Genomic DNA, 14,695 nt, shown 5'->3' with positions numbered 1-14,695 from the left:
ATTGTGGGAAATAAAAGCAAGTAGAAAAAATGGAAAATACAGATCAGTTAAGAGAAGAAAACAACAAGGTTTTCCCATCTGGGGCTTCCTAAAACATGAATTCCTCTCAGCCAAGTAGTGGAACCTAGAAAGTCATTTGTTTCTCCTAAATAAACTCCATGCTAGAGTCTTTGATAAACAAACTGATTTCACACGAGAAAACATATTAATATTCATACACCTCGCTCCAATTATTCTTCTATCTCTTAACCCCAACATCATTCTAGGGTTCACTTCCTGTAAGTATAGTTTAATTAAAACATTAGATTGTGAATCTAACTATAGAAGCTTACCACTTCTTATTTACCGAGAAAACTCGCAAGGACTGCTAATCCACGTCTCCGTACTTAAAACTACGGTTTTCTCAACTTTTAAAGGATAACAGCTATCCATTGGCCTTAGGAGTCAAAAATATTGGTGCAACTCCAAATAAAAGTAATAATCATGTACACTCCCATCATAATAACAACCCTCATCTCCCTAACTCTTCCAATTTTTGCCACCCTTATCAACCCTAACAAAAAACGTCCATACCCAAACTACGTAAAAATAACCGTAATATATGCTTTTATTACCAGCCTTCCTTCAACAACTTTATACATCTTCTTAAACCAAGAAACAACCATTTGGAGTTGACATTGAATAATTACCCAAACATTAAACCTAACATTAATCTTTAAACTAGATTACTTCTCCATAATATTTATTCCAATTGCACTATTCATTACCTGATCCATTATAGAATTCTCGCTATGGTACATAAGCTCAGACCCAAACATCAACCAATTCTTCAAATACCTCCTTATTTTCCTTACTGCCATACTAGTTCTAGTTACTGCTAACAACCTTTTCCAATTCTTTATCGGCTGAGAAGGCGTAGGGATTATATCCTTCCTCCTAATTAGCTGGTGACACGCTCGAACAGATGCCAATACAGCAGCCATCCAAGCAATCCTATATAACCGCATTGGCGACATTGGTCTTATCCTAGCTATAACATGATTTCTCCTACATTACAACTCATGAGACTTTCAACAAATATTAGCCCTAAATTCCAACTTAAGTCCCCTTCCACTAGTAGGCCTTCTCCTAGCAGCAGCAGGAAAATCAGCTCAATTTGGCCTTCTATAGCAGAGGGTAATCAGGGGTGAAGGCCAAATCAGGGGTGAGGGCCTTCACCCCTGATTACCCTCTGCTATAGAAGGCCCAACTCCAGTCTCAGCCCTACTTCACTCCAGCACCATAGTCGTTGCCGGGGTATTCTTGCTTATTCGCTTCCATCCTTTAATAGAAACCAATACATTAATTCAAAATCTTACATTATGCCTGGGGGCTATTACTACCCTATTTATAGCCATCTGTGCCCTCACACAAAACGACATTAAAAAAATTGTAGCCTTCTCCACCTCAAGCCAACTAGGTCTAATAATAGTCACCATTGGCATTAACCAACCATACTTAGCATTCCTACACATCTGCACCCATGCCTTCTTTAAAGCCATACTTTTTATATGCTCCGGATCCATTATCCACAACCTAAACAACGAACAAGACATTCGAAAAATAGGGGGCCTATTTAAAACAATACCCCTCACCTCAACTTCCCTAATCATTGGCAACCTAGCACTCACAGGAATGCCCTTCCTCACAGGCTTCTATTCCAAAGACCTTATTATCGAAGCCACAAATACGTCGTATACCAACGCCTGAGCCCTATTTATTACTCTCATTGCTACCTCCCTAACAAGCGCCTACAGTACTCGAACTATCCTCCTCACCCTAACGGGACAACCTCGCTTCCCAGCTCTAACAAACATTAACAAAAACAACCCCGCTCTACTAAACCCAATTAAACGCCTCACAATAGGCAGCATAATCACAGGATTTCTTATCACCAATAGCATCCCCCCCACTTCACCCCCCCCAGCCAACAATACCCCTCTATTTAAAACTCTCAGCCCTATGCGCAACTGCCCTAGGTTTCCTAGCAGCCCTGGACCTCACCCTTGTAACAAACAAACTAAAAATAAAAAACCCATCACAAATATTCAAATTTTCCAACATACTAGGGTATTTTCCCACCACAATTCACCGTACAATCCCCTATCAAAATCTACTTATAAGCCAAAACTTAGCCCTCCTCCTATTAGATTCAACATGACTAGAAAAATCCATACCTACAATAATCTCACAAACACATATCACTGCTTCCATAACTGTAGCCACCCAAAAAGGCATAATCAAACTCTATTCCCTCTCTTTCCTTATCCCCCTTACCCTAGCCCTATTTCTAATGATATAATCTATTGACCCGGACAATCTCAATCACAACGTACACACCAACAAATAGCGTTCAACCAGCAACTACCACTAATCAACGCCCATAATCATACAAGGCACCCGCACCAATAGAATCACCTCGAATTAATCCTGATCCCTCCCCCTCAAAAATCACCCAATCACCCGTATCACTAAGACTAACCACCACTACTACCACTTCATCCAAACTTAAAACCCATAAAACTAACACCACTTCCATCATCAACCCTACTAAAAGACCCCCTAGAACCTCAAATCCCGAACCTCATGTCTCAGGATACTCTTCAATAGCCATTGCTGTAGTATAACCAAAAACAACTATCATACCCCCTAGATAAACCAAAAACATTATTAAGCCCACATAAGCCCCTCCACAATTTAAAACGATCACACAACCAACCACACCACTAACAATTAACGCTAAACCCCCATAGATAGGAGAAGGCTTGGAAGAAAAACCCACAAATCCCATAACTAATAATACACTCAATGTAAACAAAATATACGTCATTGCTTCCATATGGACTCTAACCATAACCAATGATATGAAAAACCATCGTTGTACTTCAACTATAAAAGCACTAATGATTCCAATACGCAAATCCAACCCAATCATAAAAATAATTAATCGTTCTCTCATTGATTTACCCACCCCATCTAACCTTTCCATATGATGAAACTTCGGCTCACTTCTTACAGCCTGCCTAATTCTACAAATCATCACAGGCTTATTCTTAGCAATACACTACTCACCAGACACCTCCTCTGCCTTCTCCTCAATCGCACATATTACCCGAGATGTAAACTACGGCTGAACCACTCGCTACCTCCACGCCAATGGCGCCTCTATACTCTTCATCTGCCTTTTCCTACACATGGGCCGAGGCCTCTACTATGGCTCCTAGAAACCTGAAATATTGGCATTATACTCCTTCTTATAACCATAACAACAGCTTTCATGGGCTATGTCCTCCCATGGGGCCAAATATCATTCTGGGGGGCAACGGTAATCACAAATTTACTATCGGCAATCCCATATATCGGAACCAATCTCGTTCAATGAATCTGAGGTGGATACGCCATTGACAGCCCCACTCTCACACGATTCTTCACCTTACACTTTATCCTACCTTTCATCATCGTCGCTCTCACAACCGTACACTTACTATTCCTACACGAAACAGGATCAAACAACCCCTGCGGAATCTCCTCCGACTCAGACAAAATCGCCTTTCACCCCTACTACACAGTTAAAGACATCCTAGGTCTAGTTCTCCTTCTCTTCATCCTAGCAATACTAACACTATTCTCACCTAACCTCCTAAACGACCCAGACAACTATATTCCAGCCGACCCACTAAACACCCCCCTACATATTAAGCCAGAGTGGTACTTCCTATTCGCATACGCAATCCTACGATCTGTCCCCAATAAACTGGGAGGCGTATTAGCACTCTTCCTATCAATTCTCATCCTAGCAGTTATCCCCATACTTCACAAATCCAAACAACAAAGCATAATATTCCGCCCACTCAGCCAGTTTCTATTCTGACTCCTAATCACGATCCTATTAACTCTCACCTGAATTGGAAGCGAACCAGTAACCCAACCCCTCATCATTATCGGCCAAGTAGCATCCGTAATATACTTTATCACAATTCTAATCCTAATACCACTGGTCTCCCTAATAGAAAACAACCTACTCAAATGAACTTGCCCTCGTAGTATAAATTAATACACTGGCCTTGTAAACCAGAAATGAAACATTCTTCCTAGGGCAATCAGAAAGAAAGTACCTAACTCCACCGCCAACACCCAAAGCTGGCATTCTAACTTAAACTACTTTCTGTATTCTTATGTTGCATGAGCTTCATAGTATAATTCTAGTACTAACTTACTTATAATACTACTATGTAATTCGTGCATTACTGCTAGCCAACATGTATAATATATAGTACTATATATGCTTAACTGTACATAACACATATCATTACATATCAACCCAACATCCTTGAAAAACATGCTTACAAGCAAGGACTCTGATAAGAACTTCAACAGTAACACATAGTATGACCCTTCCAAATTTAATCCACCTTCCCTACGGATATTAACTAGACCAGCCTATGTTAATCGTCCATAGTACATTAAGTCGTTCACCGGACATAGCACATACCTATTAAATAATCCTCCTCACCACGGATGCCCCCCCTCACTTAGGAGTCCCTTACTCACCATCCTCCATGAAATCAATATCCCGCACAAGAGTGCTACTCTCCTCGCTCCGGGCCCGTAACTCGTGGGGGTAGCTATATCTGAACTGTATCCGGCATCTGGTTCTTACCTCAGGGCCATAGCAATCAAGATCGCCCACACGTTCCCCTTAAATAAGACATCTCGATGGATCACGGGTCTATCACCCTATTAACCAGTCACGGGAGCTCTCCATGCATTTGGTATCTTTTATCTCTGGTCCGCACGCAACCCCATCGCAGAATGCTGACTCCCACCACATCCCGTCCTGAATGCGCCTGTCTTTGATTCCTAGTACATGCAGTTGTTGATCGCACCTACGTTCAATATTTTAGCTCCACGCAAACTTCAGCAAGGTGTTATTTAATTCATGCTTGTAGGACATACCAATAACCAGTTCCGCGACACCACTCCCACCACACCACAAACCACAATAAAATTTCGCCAAACCCCCCCACCCCCATCTCCGACCTTCATCCAAAACCCACTCTTGCCAAACCCCAAAAACAAAAGTCTTAATATGTCCGATCAGAGCTTGTATTTTCATCTTTTAGGTGTGCACGACTCCAACTGCCATTCCCTCAATTAATAAGTATTTACTTCACTAAACACTCTCAACACCAACCCACAACAGGCTCTTCCCCCACAACCCGAAAGAAACTACCTCACAATTGTACTCACACCTCCGTTTATGTAGCTTAAACCCGCCCAAAGCAAGACACTGAAAATGCCTAGATGGGTTTGCACACCCCATAAACAAATAGGCTTGGTCCTGGCCTTTCTATTGGCTCTTAGCAAGATTACACATGCAAGCATCCTCGTCCCGGTGAAGACGCCCTATAAATCATCATGACCAAGAGGAGCAAGCATCAAGCACGCACACGCAGCTCAAAACGCTTTGCCTGGCCACACCCCCACGGGAGACAGCAGTGACAAATATTTAGCAATAAACGAAAGTTTAACTAAGCTATGCTATATTTAGGGTTGGTTAATTTCGTGCCAGCCACCGCGGTCACACGATTAACCCTAGCTAATAGAGATCGGCATAGAGGGTGTTTAAGATCTGACATAATAAAGCTAAACTCCATCTAAACTGTAAAACCCTAGCTGATGTAAAATAAACTACGAAAGTGGCTTTAAAGCTTCTGAACACACAATAGCCAGGACCCAAACTGGGATTAGACACCCCACTATGCTTGGCCCTAAACCTCAATAGTTAAATAACAAAACTACTCGCCAGAATACTACAAGCAACAGCTTGAAACTCAAAGGACTTGACGGTGCTTTACATCCCCCTAGAGGAGCCTGTTCCATAATCGATAAACCCCGATCCACCCCACCCTCTCTTGCTTAGCCTATATACCGCCATCTTCAGCAAACCCTGATGAAGGTTACAAAGTGAGCGCAAATGCCCCCCACCGCAAAAACGTTAGGTCAAGGTGTAGCCCATGAGACGGTAAAAAATGGGCTACATTTTCTATCTCAGAAAATTCCACGAAAACTCTTATGAAACCTAAGAGTCCAAGGAGGATTTAGCAGTAAATTAAGAATAGAGTGCTTAATTGAACCAGGCCATAAAGTGCGCACACACCGCCCGTCACTCCCCTCAAATATATTTAAGGAACATCTTAACTAAACGCCCTAATATTTATATAGAGGGGATAAGTCGTAACACGGTAAGTGTACTGGAAGGTGCACTTGGATAAATCAAGGCATAGCTTAATATAAAGCACCTGGCTTACACCCAGAAAATCTCAATACCACTTGATTGCCTTGAGCCAATACTAGCCCTAAGCATAGCCAACACTAATACCAAGCCAACACACACTAAACCATTCACCTACACAAAGTATAGGCGATAGAAATTTTAATCTGGCGCTATAGATATAGTACCGTAAGGGAAAGATAGAAAACCACCCAAGCACAAAACAGCAAGGACTAACTCCTGTACCTTTCACATAATGGATTAGCTAGAAACAATTTCACAAAGAGAACTACAAGCCAAATTCCCCGAAACCAGACGAGCTACCCAAAAACAGCTAAAAGAGCGCACCCATCTATGTGGCAAAATAGTGGGAAGATTTCTGGGTAGAGGTGACAAGCCTACCGAGCCTGGTGATAGCTGGTTATCCAAGACAGAATCTTAGTTCGACCTTAAGCTTACCTGCAGAACTACCTAATCCCCCTGTAAGCTTAATTGCTAGTCTAAAGAGGGACAGCTCTTTAGACACTAGGAAAAAACCTTACGGAGAGAGTAAAACCCACAATTACCATAGTTGGCCTAAAAGCAGCCATCAATTAAGAAAGCGTTCAAGCTCAACATCAACCACCTCAAAAATACCAAACACATAACTGAACTCCTCACACCACATTGGATTAATCTATCACCCTATAGAAGCAATAATGCTAGTATTAGTAACATGAATATTTTCTCCACTGCATAAGCCTAAATCGGACCGAAAGCCTCACCGATACTTAACAGCCAGGCATAGCAAGCACAAACAAGCCCATGCTACCTTCACTGTTAATCCAACACAGGCATGCCTTAAGGAAAGGTTAAAAAAAGTAAAAGGAACTCGGCAAACTCAAACCCCGCCTGTTTACCAAAAACATCACCTCTAGCATTACTAGTATTAGAGGCACTGCCTGCCCAGTGACACACGTTTAACGGCCGCGGTACCCTGACCGTGCAAAGGTAGCATAATCACTTGTTCTTTAAATAGGGACTCGCATGAATGGCACCACGAGGGTTTAACTGTCTCTTACTTTTAACCAGTGAAATTGACCTGTCCGTGAAGAGACGGACATAAGATAATAAGACGAGAAGACCCTATGGAGCTTTAATTTATTAATGCAATCAAAAACCATACAAACCCACGGACCTTTAAACTACTACACCTGCATTAAAAATTTTGGTTGGGGTGACCTCGGAGCACAACGAAACCTCCGAACAACACATGCTAAGACCACACAAGTCAAAGCGAGCTAACATTCATAATTGATCCAATAATTTGATCAACGGAACAAGTTACCCTAGGGATAACAGCGCAATTCTATTCTAGAGTCCATATCGACAATAGAGCTTACGACCTCGATGTTGGATCAGGACATCCTAATGGTGCAGCAGCTATCAAGGGTTCGTTTGTTCAACGATTAAAGTCCTACGTGATCTGAGTTCAGACCGGAGCAATCCAGGTCGGTTTCTATCTATTGTACATTTCTCCCTGTACGAAAGGACAGGAGAAATAAGGCCCACTTCATAAAGCGCCTTCATTACATAAATGACCTAGTCTCAATTTAGCAAAGTATCACACATTCCACCCAAAAACAGGGTTTGTTAAGATGGCAGAGCCCGGTAATTGCATAAAACTTAAAACTTTATAACCAGAGGTTCAACTCCTCTTCTTAACATCATGACCACAGTAAACCTTTTACTTCTAGTTATACCTACATTAGCTGCCATAGCATTCCTCACACTCGTTGAACGAAAGCTACTAGGCTATATACAACTACGAAAGGGACCCAATGTTGTAGGTCCATATGGACTATTACAACCCTTTGCTGATGCAATAAAACTTTTCACTAAAGAACCTCTAAAACCCTCAACATCTACCACCACCCTCTATATTATCGCACCCGCTCTAGCCTTCTTCATTGCCCTTCTCCTATGAACTCCCCTCCCCATACCCAACGCTCTAATCAACTTCAATCTAGGACTCCTATTCATCCTAGCCATGTCTAGCCTAATCGTCTACTCCATCCTATGATCAGGATGAGCATCAAACTCAAACTATGCCCTAATCGGAGCCCTACGAGCCGTCGCTCAAACAATTTCATACGAAGTCACCCTCGCTATTATCCTACTATCAGTCCTACTAATAAGCGGCTCATTTAACCTTAATACACTCATTACAACGCAAGAACACCTATGACTTCTCCTACCATCATGACCCTTAGCCATAATATGATTTACTTCCACGCTAGCAGAAACAAATCGAACCCCCTTTGATCTCTTAGAGGGCGAATCAGAATTAGTATCAGGCTTTAACATTGAATACGCTGCAGGTCCATTCGCCCTGTTCTTCATAGCCGAATACATAAACATCATCATAATGAACGCCCTAACAACCACAATTTTCCTAGGCACATTCTACCCCATCCATTCACCAGAGCTATTCACAACATGCTTCACCACCAAAACACTCTTCCTAACTTCCCTATTCCTATGAATCCGAGCAGCATACCCCCGATTCCGTTACGACCAACTCATACACCTACTATGAAAAAGTTTCCTCCCACTCACACTGGCACTACTCATATGATGCACCTCAATACCCATCGCAATCTCCAGCATTCCCCCTCAAACCTAGAAATATGTCTGACAAAAGAGTTACTTTGATAGAGTAAATAATAGAGGCCTCAACCCTCTTATTTCTAGGATTGTAGGTATCGAACCTACCCCTGAGAATCCAAACTTCTCCGTGCTACCTCATACACTCTATCCTAAAGTAAGGTCAGCTAAACAAGCTATCGGGCCCATACCCCGAAAATGTTGGTCATATCCTTCCCGTACTAATTAACCCACTAGCTCAACTCATTATCTACACCACAATAATTACAGGTACACTTATCACAACACTATCAGGAACTATAGTGAACATCGTATGTGTTCACTATAGTGAACACAACACTATAAGGAAATCCTGTTAAAAATCACAGTAGACTTTAGAATGAAAGAAGCCTGCTTACTTCTGTTCTGGAAATACTCAGCTCTGGAAAGCGCTTCCAGGCTGATCATCCTCACGTAATTGTTCTATTTGAAATATACAAGCCATGGGGGAAAACAAACGAAGACAACAGAAAAACCACCCTGAGGGACAAGAGGGAAAAGCGTCACCTGTGCTGAAAATTTCATCCATTTAAGACCTAAAAGCAGGGCCAGAGGGAAGGTGTAGGGAAGGGTGGGGACAAGAAACCATCCATGTGGCTTCAGGATGAGAGGGGGTTGAAGAGAGGCCACCCCCAGGCTCCAGATTTCCAAGGACGATACCTATTTCAAATATTCAGTCATCTCCTTGTCCTCATAAATGCCCTCGGACTTGTATTACTAGATGTTCAGATAAATCGTTTTAAAAATTGTGTCACTATTACCATGGGAAGTCCAAGGGGAGTAGGGAAGTATTACTTTTTTTAAGTATTACTTTTAATAGCAAAAACCGCAATTACTTTTGCGCCAACCTAATAGAATGGGTCTTTCCAGCTACCTTGGCAACACGCTCATTTCCAATGCTTCTGTGTGGGCAGCATGCCTGTGCTTTTACTATGGTTAGTCTGTAGATTTGGTGTCCTCCTTGGCTTTCTCACACTTTGAAGTCTCCCCTTTGCTTGAATGAAAAAAGTCTCTCCTTGGCTTTAATGATGATCAATCTGTAGCCATTTTACCCCCACATAAACCACACCCTATTTTAATCCTTCAGGTGAAAAATGCTCAAGTTGGACAAGATCCACAAAATATGAGGGCAAAGTAGAGCTAGAGCAAAGGTGTGACTTTAACGTTTCCGTAGGGAGCCTTTTTCTGCAGGGTACACAGAGGGCCACTTGCTGACATTGGAATTCGACTGCTTGTGCTTCTTACTTTGCGTGAAGATACTGAGAACAGGTGGCATCAAGGCAGATCTGACATGGCCACTAGAATAGCTTGGACAGGAGTTCAAATAAGCTGCTTCCACCTTGACTCGGCCTCAGCCAGAGCATCTCACATCTGTTTCTTCCTCTATAGCTGACTGAGTGCACCTCAACCCAATTGCAGTTCCCATCCCATTTTTGAATAGGCCGTTTGGAAAAGAGCTCTTTCCCAGCTCAATCATGCTTTCTGCTCTTGTCTTTCAATCCAGCTGCATTTGTTCATCCCTGTGGGTTCTCCCAGCCCTGCTAGGCCAGGCTCTCCTGGCGTGTTCTGCACAAGCTAGCTATGAATTAGCATGCACTCTTTAAACATGAAAATAACCTGGAAGACTCTCAGCTTAAGGTGATGGAGAAAAGACCTTATCTCTCCTTTCCCCTGTCAGGAAAGAGATGAGAAATAGAAGCGCACATCACAATACATGATGACAGAAAGCAGCTAGAGGACTCTGGCCTTAGCAGAATAGAGAAAGGTGAAATGTAAAAACCTGCAGAGAATGTGAAATGTAAGAACCTGCAGAGAATGAAATCACCAAGAAGCAAACTGATTTTGCCCTGTATGAACTCTCAAACTACTGCCCAGGCTTTGAGCACTAGTTGGGGTGAGGCAACTGATAAAAATAGAGAGATTCGTTTAAAATATATTTAATAAGCATTTAGTCCTCACCCATAGCCCAAAAAAAATGACAAAAACCCTTCTTTACAAATATTTTGGAGGAAAAACTGAACCAGAAGGTTTCTAATATATGATGGGGGTTAGAATCCAGAGTAAAAATATTGAATGATGCAAATGTTCTCCTCATCTCAGCTGCAAAAAAGCCAGCAGCCAGGCTTATACCCTTCAGGAGGGAGATTGTAAGATTCTTCTCTCCAGACATCAAGTCTCCAGAGAGAATTCTAACAGATATTGACATCTGATTTTCTCCCATTGACGAAGCCAGCTTACTGCCATACACAGTGCCGTGGAACCAAGGAGGGTGACAGATTTCAGGACAAGAGGAGACTGAGGAGAGGTCACCCCCAGACTCAAAATTTCCAAGGATGGTACCTATTTTAAATATTCAGTCTCCTTTTCTTCATAAATGTCCTGGGACCTGTATTACTAGATGTTTAGATAAGTGCTTTTAAAACCCTCCCAAGCCCACAGATTTGTCACTTAGCTGGCTAGTGCTTCACTCTTAAATAAGAACAGATAGTCAAGAATCAGTAGACATTTTTAAAAGTTTCCTTGCATGAAAGACAGACACAAAAGTCAAACCAAAAAAAACAAAAACAAAACAGAAAAGGCTACTTAGAGGCAGTAGAGACAAGGTAGGGAATAAATAAACACTTCAAAGACAAAACTAGAAATAACATCCTTAGATAAGAACAGAAAGTGCATTCATGAAAGGAAAACAGAATAATACAGAAAACAAGTAACTGTAAAATAAGAAAGAGCCCTTGGAAATTACGAGTAAGAAAGCTAAGTTTTAAAAGTTGAATGATAAAGTTGAGGAACTCTTTTAGGAAACAGAAATAAAAGACAAAGATATGGGCAATAGAGGAGAAAAAATAAGAAAATTAGAAGCTTGATCCTGGGGATCAACATTCAAAATAGGAGTTCCAGAGAGAGAAATTTGAGGCCAGGCACCTCAGATTTGCCAATGCTCATGCCTGTTATCCTAGCACTTTGAGAAGCTGAGGTGTGGGTGAGGGATCGCTGCAGGCCAGAAGTTCAAGACCAGCCTGTTCAACATAGCAAGATCCTGTCTCTATTTTTAAAAAAATCCAGCCAGGCGCGGTGGCTCATGCCTGTAATCCCAACACTTTGGGAGGCCGAGGCGGGTGGATCATGAGGTCAGGAGCTTGAGACCAGCCTGACCAACATCGTGAAAACCCATCTCTACTAAAAATACAAAAATTAGCTGGGCATGGTGGCGCATGCCTGTAATCCCAGCTACTCAGGACACTGAGCCAGGAGAATTGCTTGAACTCAGGAGGCGGAGGTTGCAATGAGCCGAGATCACACCACTGCACTCCAGCCTGGGTGACAGCGAGACTCAGTTTCAAAAAAAAAAAAAAATTCCTCTGGCTGAAAGTCTTCAGTCCCTGAACTAAAAGGGTCTCCCAAGTGTCCAGCACAATGAATTCAAACCATGCTAAGTCATACTATTATTTCCAATAGAAATGCTGTGGCATTTATGTCACGTTGGATCCTCTGAGATGTCAAGATGAGATTAGGTAGTCAAGAGATTTATTGGGAGAAACACCTGTGAAGGTAAAGGAATGGAGAGCAGAAGAATATAATGCAGGTCTGCTACCTGGGAAAGGAGAGAGGAAAGAAAGTCCTGTCTAGGACTATGTAGCTGTCACTCAGCTATGCTTTCCATAGCCGACTATCTTAAAGGGACATCTAAGCAGTGTACCTTCAGCTACTGCCACAGTCCATTTCTTGTCCTCCACAGATCCAGTTTCCCATGGCTCCTGTGGGCCCTCTTCTTGAGGAAATACTTAGAAGAGAGAAGTTAATGGGAGGAATATAGTCCCTAGTGCCGCCATTTGTCTTGAGATGGCAACCCATAGTCATCTTCTCCTACCTGCACTATCCAATCTAAATTCCCCCTCTTTATTATCTTTATTATCTTTATTCCAGAAGGTCTTAGCTGTTGGCAATCACACCCTTGTCAGGAGGAATTTATTGCCCACGGCTAGTCAAGATAGGGGAAGACAACAGAAAAACGTGACCACAGGCATCACCTGGGATCCATATACATTCCTTCCTCCCTCTCCCATTGTATACAGGCAGCCTCATCTCTTCCTGCCGATGAAAGTCAATGATCTCTTCTTTTCACCTGCTGGTCTCTTCATAGAAAGAGTCCAAAATGCCCTGGTGGAAGCCATAGTATATAGTTCAATGGGACACTTGCTGTGTCTCCTGCCAAGCTACACTTCATTTGAGAACCAAGACCTCTAATCTCATAGAGCCCAGAGTTGTAGAGACAAGAAGCACAAAGTTCCCCAGGATGTCACTGGAAATGATAAGTGGGTCCACTCCTGCTTCCACTCCTTGGTTCTCAGACCTATGTATTCTTCCTGTTGAGGACACAGCACCATATGGCGAACCCCAGTTTAGTGTATACAGTGCATCCTGCAGGATGGTACCCTGTCCTTTCAGAGCATTGCCTCCAGCTGGAGCTTCAGCTATGCTTTTAGTAACCATTCCAATGCTTTATGAGGCTGGCTCCATCTAGATGATGTAGTATCTGATATGACCAGTGGATCCCATGGTCATTGTCCTATTCCCAAGCCTCCTTTGCTATGAAGTGATCCTCTGGTCAAAATTATGCTGTGTGTGCTTCCAGGACTACAGATCAGCCCCAGGTAGTGGGGCTTGCTGAAGCTCTGTGGCGAGGAAAGGCAAATCTAAAGCCAGGAGAGGTATCTAACCCTGTGAGGATGAACTGTGGAACCTTCCAGGACAGAAGGCCCGATGTAGCTGACTTGCCAACTACATTGGAGATGTAAAAGTTTATTTTCCAACTCAGCAAGTCCCAGAATTCTTGGGCTCTCTGTATTCCACCTACATGTTCCTTGAAACCTGGCTGGTTCTTTTCTGAACTCATCTCTAGTACCTATTATATGCAGCTAAATACAACTAGCTCACACTTTTATCATTGTGCCTGAAGACTTCTCAGCACAAATCCAAATATTTTTAGGTACATATGCTAACTTCCAAGTTACCAAAGGTGACAGTTTTAGAAAATGTCTCATCCCTGCAAAACACAGATTACCATTTTCTTTCCAGCCTCCTATAACAGTTTTCTCGTGCCCATCATTCAGTCTCCAAACCAATGCCACTTATTTTTTTGTGTTCTTGTGCCTATACCCCACTACAAATACCAATTTCTAATACCAATTAGATACTAATTTCTGAACCAAAAGCTATTGCCACAAAATGTTATATGACAAACATCCAAAAATTCAGTGGCTTAAAATAACAGTCGTTTATTGTCATTGATCTATGAATCAGCTGAGTGTTGGCAGATCCAAGCTGGGCTCCACTGTGCAGCTCTGCTGATTCAGGCTGAGCTTGGCTAGGAGAGTTTGGCTTTGCTCCATGTGTTACTCATCCTCCTCCTAGAACCAGTGCGCTAGTCATCAGCCTGTTCTGTGCTTCTGATGGCATAAGCCTAAGAAAACAAGCCCAACCACACAAGTGTTTTTCAAGCCCCTGCTTGCAACATACTTGCTAATATCCCACTAGCCAAAGTAAGTCGTGGGAGGGAGAAAAGTGAGTATTTTGAATAATAATCTAACCTACCACATGTTATTGTGGAATCATAGGTCACCTCTGAAGAGGAAAAGTCATCAGATACAAAGGATTGTGAATGAGAATGGCAGAACCTCTCTAGAGCAATATCAGAAG

The 14,695-nt window shown here is 42.4% G+C and overlaps 1 non-coding gene and 1 pseudogene across 1 annotated transcript; both read left to right on the top strand.

Moving 5' to 3' along the window:
- Window positions 1-2,947: 2,947 nt before the first annotated feature.
- LOC144341456 (uncharacterized) lies at window positions 2,948-3,875 on the top strand (annotated as a pseudogene).
- Window positions 3,876-5,367: 1,492 nt separating this feature from the next.
- On the top strand, window positions 5,368-6,317 carry LOC144329622 (18S ribosomal RNA). The gene has a single exon (XR_013395091.1). It is a non-coding gene; the product is annotated as an 18S ribosomal RNA (ribosomal RNA).
- The last annotated feature ends 8,378 nt before the right edge of the window (window positions 6,318-14,695 follow it).

Source organism: Macaca mulatta, chromosome 6, assembly GCF_049350105.2.
Source record: "Macaca mulatta isolate MMU2019108-1 chromosome 6, T2T-MMU8v2.0, whole genome shotgun sequence".
In the NCBI taxonomy this organism is placed as follows: Eukaryota; Metazoa; Chordata; class Mammalia; order Primates; family Cercopithecidae; genus Macaca; species Macaca mulatta.
The sequence above is the reverse complement of the archived record's forward strand: the minus strand, read 5'-3'. Positions and strand labels throughout refer to the sequence as shown.